Here is a 6,724-nt window from a genome sequence, read left to right as displayed (position 1 = left end):
TCTTGATTCTTTGAGTCACTGTGCAAGTTTATCATTAAAGTTGATCTTTTTGTGGAACAAACCAAGATAACAGAATTGAGACATTTAAGAAAGGTTGTGACTTTCAACAGTTGCAAGGAGGCAGCAAAAATGTCTTTGGGAACCTTCCCATTTTATGCAAAATAATTAAATGAAATAACCAAAAGAACTGCACTTTATTAATTTGTAACAAAGATAATACTTCCCATCAGTGCACCTTGTGTGGTGCACTATAGGCAATACTAAAGGTTCTTTACAGTGTCCTTTCGGTTCCAAGCTGCAACCCGTCATTCCATATATTATACCTCTGTTCATATTCTCTTTATTCCGTCTTACTTTCCACCCTCTCCTAACATTTATTTCCCAGTACAGAAGTGAGTTTTTCCTCCTGTTATATCTTTCCAACCTTTTTGCCGTTTCCCCTTTCAGCACAGAATGACCATATAGTAATTCCCAGCACTTTGCCTTTGGCCTAAGTTGTATTTAAGATTCCATTCCTAGCCAGTTCATTTAATACAACAGGTACATTTGTTTAGCACTGGAAGTTATTCTTGCCTTGCTGTCTTCTTGTCCATATGATAATTATTCATAGATAATAAAGTATATTAGTTCCTTTCTTAAATCTTTAGCTGAAAACCCTCATGGATAGAGTGAACAAACTGTAAACCCAAGAAGACTCCAAAGGGAAATCACTGTAGAGAGAGATACAAGCTATATAAAAGGTGTTAAGTACTGAATGAATACTGTACGAGGGAGTATAAAATAAAACCAACACACCCAAATTTACATGTCAGAAGAGAGTAGGAATGAATTTGCTCCTTGCTTAAACATTTGGAGATGAGAATATTCCATAGCTGCACTAGCTAAACTATTCCACCGCCTTTGTGACGTGATCGGTATGGTCTTGACCTGCCACCTCGGTGGCTGAGAGTTCGATTCTTGGGCATTCCATTGAGGGGTTAGAGATGTGTATTTCTGGTGGAAGAAGCTCACTCTCGATGTGGTTTGGAAGTCTCGTAAAGCCATAGGTTCCGTTGCTGAATAATCACTGGTTCCATGCAATGTAAAAATACCATACAGAGAGACTAAACTTCCACATTTTAGTTGTAGCTAAGATAAAACTACCAAACTGTGTTTAAAGTAATAAGCCAATATCTTTGTTCAGGTTCAATAACCCGATTATAGAAGTTATTGTGAGAATAAAAAACGGAAAGATGTCAGACTAAAACAAGACTCATCATATGAAACAGAGCATGGATACTATGAATAGCTCTCAAAAACAGTCATTCCAAAGGTCATGCAAGTCCTCGGAAAAAGATTTTCCAAAATCATTCCCAAAAAAGGTGTGGAAGCTAATTCAAATGACCACGACATGATTTCATGACATTCCAACATAAAACGCACAAACATTTCCACTTGGTATTAAAAATAGGATGGCGCTTCAACTGCTGGTCTTGCATCAGGGTTTAAAGGGACGCTTTTGGTCTAGGTTGCTTGAACATGCTCCTTTAAAGTTACTGCACTGAACTGTTGAAGTGATTTTCCTCGCGTGTTTCTTAAGATGCAAGTGAAAGGGGTCTTGCTGGGGTTTAGGGGAGAGAGAAACAAGAGACGGGGAGGGGGTGGGGAGAAAGAAAAGGATACTTAATAGAATTATATGTAGCGATTCTTCGAGTTTAATGGATATCAGAAAAAAATCGGCTAAATAGAATTACTTACTCTAGTACTAGTGGTCGCAATATTTATATATCATCTCGGGGAAACATATAGCGTTGACACTTTAAACAGGGGCCAGAATAAGAAGAAGAAAAATACAGTAACCATGAAATAAACAGAAGGCTATCAGGTAAAAATTATGCATGCGGGTGGGAAAGTAATCCTACACGCAACGTGTTGACATAAATGACAATAACTTCGTCGAATGCTGCTATGTCAGTCTATTGTGTGTTTGTACACAGGCTGAAAGAACAAGACAAGCGCTGAACAACGATGAAATATGAATAAGTCAAGAGATATTGTATACGGATAAACAAACAGGCCTACGCGATACTGAAACGTATGCAAAACTGTCGACTTCATGTGATGTAGTACCCCCCCGGAAGCGAACGTTCGTGAGCTTCAAATACGCTGTTCATCTCAGGCTCAAGAAGGTACTTTTTAGGTGAGTGCTTCACAAACTTCCAACAAACGTTTTTTTCACATACTTAGGACGTCAATGATAATGTAACTCGATATACTGTAAATTATGTGTTTTCTCATTGACTTGAGACCTGTCACATGCAGAAATATAGTGATGCACAAAAATCGTAATATGTAGTACAAAAACATGTAAAAACCTCATTTTCACCTTTCGAGGGAAATTAAAGGTTTTTCCATTTCTTAAAAAGACTTCCTTTATTAATTGTTGTTTTAAACATTTGTCCTCATTTGGTGAGCAAACGACAGCATACAGAATACTGAAATATGCTTATATAAGCCCAAAATGATACAGCAAATATCTGTGATCGAGAAATTTGAACTGTGGGAAATGGTTACCAAATGCCGCACCAGATGTCTCTGCGAGTCTGCAGCAGCGCAAACAAATTGGCGGGCCGCACGAACTGAATTTGTTTGGCAAGAATTAGATTTACATGCAAGTGCATGCCAGCTGATATACCTAGATACCACTACGACGACTTGAGGAAGCCAGGGCCGATAGGTAAGTGACAGCAGATTATGCCATTATCTTTCACTATCATTTTATAGTATAACAATATAAGAGAAAAGTACTAGCCGTTAGTCTACGTAGTAAATAATTCTGCATGTTCTTTGGGGAATTGAAATACCTACGACTCTAGGAAGAGTTGCCTTTGTTCTAAGGGTTTTAATGTGAGCAAACCTATAGGCTGAACTAAAATTGGCGAGAATGTAGGCTGTACAAGGTGACAAGTCTCAGCCAAAATTAAGTAAACCTATAGGTACACTACTACTAGGCTAGTAACTAGCTAGGTACCTTCTAATTTTATGGCATCATACGGCCGTCACCGGCTAAGTAATTAGCCTAAGTCAAGGGATGTGAGGGAGAAGCCCCCACCTTTAAAGGGGGTATGGGGACAAGCAAACCCCCCATCTAGGTAGTGCTTGATTGATGCAGGGTTAGGTTAGGCTATTGCTGCCAAAACCCCCTATTCCCATAGGGCCCCCAAGCTTGTTGGGTGGTTGTAGAATAAAGGGTTACTTCCTATTTTACTGACAGGTTTTTTTTTTTTTTTTTTTTTGTGTGTGTGGCATAGATAAACCAAATAAAAGGTTGGTAACTTAGTGATTCTTACTAGGCTATCAAAGCTGTGCAAGCTTATAAAAAAGTAGACTCCCAAAGTTAAGACTGAGTGCCAGAAATTAGAAGCTCAGGTACTGGAGAACAATTTTAAACTAACTATACCTCCTAATTTCGAGGACATTTGAGGTGCTGGAGGGTCTGCCCCACTTGAATTTATAAACAACATCCAAATTAACATCAAGAAGCTTGTGCTTTTTAAATGACATAAGGGTAAAAAAAATGTGGGATCCTCTCAATTTCTTTATCTAGAACTATAGTCTACTTAGTATTTGGCTTATTTAACCTAACCTCGTAAATTTACAATAAATCAGCTTTTTAATGATAACATGGGCTATGTTGGTTAGATTAAGTAATATTAGGTTAGGTTTGTATTTATGTACATTAATGGTCAGTGGATCCCGCATTCTTAACGCTTACCAATAGTGTAGAGTGCGTAGATACTAGGCTAGTCATTAAGTGAGGCAATATCAAATAGCAAAAATAATTTTGTTTAAAGTTGCCTCAAGTCCAAGTAATGCTTAATTGACAGAGGTTAGGTTAAGTGTTATAGGCATTATTTGGACACTAAATTTTGTGTACTAGCGTAACCTATATTGTTTAACCTAACCTCCACTTTAAACATTATTTTCATTATTAGACATTTCCTCCCTTAGTGTCTTATCTATGCATTCTATACACTATTCTCCTTAATCTAGGCATCTAAAAATTTTATAAGCTCAAGTGGCTCTAATAGTAAGTAATTACCCAAAAGTTTTTTTTTTTTGTGGGGGGGGATTATTTTATGGAAAAAAGAAAATAAAATAACGCGTGGAGTATTCCCTAGAGTTATCATTTCATTACTGGAGGACTTCTAGCATTGAAAGAAAAGTAATGGGTGATGTTAGTGCAATTAATGTTTGAGGAACAGATATTCATGGTAAATATTGAGAAACTCATTGTAGGTTTCAATGCTGTGATAATATTACCTTTACATTTTTATGAAATATGATAAAGCACTGTATTTGTAAAACCAATGTAAAAAATAAATAAATAATTCAGTCCTGTAATTGTATGGTAGCAGCAAATCAGCTTTTTGCTTACAAACTCACCTGGGCTTTTCCCTTTTGCATGGTTTAGGATAAAATGAATGAGGTATAGCTTCATATTTTTCTCAGGGTCTGCTAGTTCATTATCTTATTACAGTATAATGGACTATGTAGTGAGTTACCAGAACAGTTGATTTATTATATCGTGAAATTTCCATAGCCCTACCCTATAGTTGTAATGGTATTATTCATGGTATATTATTGTTTTGATTTAATCAGTTGTTACTAATAAGGTGCAATTAACTTGAATGAAAGAATTGCAAAATCAGTTCAAAAACACTGTAGGCAACAGTAACACATACAATACCTAATGTGTGAGAGAGGGAAAACTACATAAATATCACTCTTTTTCAGGATGCGACTTGAATTGTTTGTGGAGGCTGAGGCATGGCTGAATTGTGTCATGGCATCTGGTTGAAAAGGTGGAACTGTATCAGTCAGTTTTTGGCAGCTATTACCGCTTCAGTGATTTCATGTATATTTTCTGTGTTTGTACATGCATATATCTGTTACCAAAAGAAATATAGAAATAAAACCAAAACAAATGGTTCATGCGCTTGGTGGGATGTGATATATTTGAATCTTGCATCTTTTGTTTGTATCATTCAAAGTGGTTGCAATCTTCAGTATGGTACAGACTATGTTATGTGTATGTGTGTTTTATAAAAAAAAAAAAATTGCTGTCCATTAGCACAAGTCGCATGTGGTTTACGTACGTATGTGACCATACTTCATATATACTTTTTATTACTGTAATTTTTTTATGGAATGAGGTTGTTGTTACTGAGGTAGAATCAATCGAGTGCATTTGTAGGTATTTATATACAAAACAGAGGCCACATTATATGACTATTTACTTGTACAGGGTTAGTCCTCACTGCAAAATAAATGATAAGCAAGATTAAAACTTTCATTCTCCTGAGTTATTTATTGTAAGGTATATGAACTTTCATTTTATGGTCTTGAAAATTATTATTCAAAGCTATTGCAAGGTTCATGTAAACCTTGTAAACACATTTTCAGGGCCTCTAGAAGGATTGTTTAATATCCTTACAACGTTTGTATAAAGCAGTTAAAAGGTAATTATGAGGCACGTATAAAGCCTATTTAAGGTTCTGTACAGGATTGTACAATGTATGTTAAAAGCAGTTAATAGGTAATTATGAGGCATTTATAAAGCCTATTTAAGGTTCTGTATGGGCTTTTTGAAGGTTTATACCATGTTTTTTGAAGCTCTTTCAAGGCTTTTATTGAGGTTATTTCAAGCATATTTAAGGCTTGCACAAACCTAAAAGTGTACACGAAAACGGGTACTTTTTAGGTGTATCTCAAGCACTTTTTTAAGTTTGGGGCTTAAAGTTCGCAAGCTTGTAAAGTACGTTCGTCTGATGTCCCTATGAACATTCATTTTTGCTGGGGGGTAGGCCTACTCCGTGAAATCAGTGAGATCTTGGGGTCCATTTTTGTTTTAGTTTTATCGTTAATGCATGCACGCATTATTGCACACATGCACCTACGTAAACCATTACGCTCTCAGTCCATACATACATGTAATACAGATATGTATATATATACACATAACTAAAGTCTGAATCGTAAGACTATAGTCCAACACACACACACACTCTCTCTCTCTCTCTCTCTCTCTCTCTCTCTCCGCTCTCTCTCCGCTCTTCTCTAATCTCTCTCTCTCATCTCTCTCTCTCTCTCTCTCTCTCTCTCTCTTAATAGGGGAAATTCGTCCACTAGATCGGATTGTCTACTTTACCGAGAGGGTCATAAAAAATAAAAAGCGCGCGAACGTGTCTCGAAGCCTATACGTCATAGATCTGATATACGTACGTAACCACTAAAATTGTTGGACTAATCCTTAAACGTTAATCTTAAATCACAAAGAGCTTTTATATTTCCAAGAACGTTACTAACACTTAAAAAAAACTTGACAAATAATAAGATATTTATCACTGACCGAACTTGCTTTATGTTATGTGAATTTCATCTTTAAACAACGTCTGTGCGAATCAGGGACTTTATCTTATTTTTCAATTTTTTATTTGTCAGAGTAAGAACTTGATTATAATTTTTTAAAGGATTAAGGTTATCAAGTTTTTTCATATACTTTGGTCAATGAAGCCGTTAAAATTGACTGGACTTATGCAACTGAACGTGATTTTGAAAATGGCTGATTCAAGTGCGTATTTCTGAAGAAATCGCTCACTCAATTCTACTCTCCTAAGAGAGCGGAAACCAGTGACCTCTAAACCTTACCCCCTTACCCGCACCCCACCCCACAAAAATATTT

This window comes from Macrobrachium nipponense, chromosome 30, assembly GCF_015104395.2.
Source record: "Macrobrachium nipponense isolate FS-2020 chromosome 30, ASM1510439v2, whole genome shotgun sequence".
Taxonomy (NCBI): Eukaryota; Metazoa; Arthropoda; class Malacostraca; order Decapoda; family Palaemonidae; genus Macrobrachium; species Macrobrachium nipponense.
The sequence above is the reverse complement of the archived record's forward strand: the minus strand, read 5'-3'. Positions refer to the sequence as shown.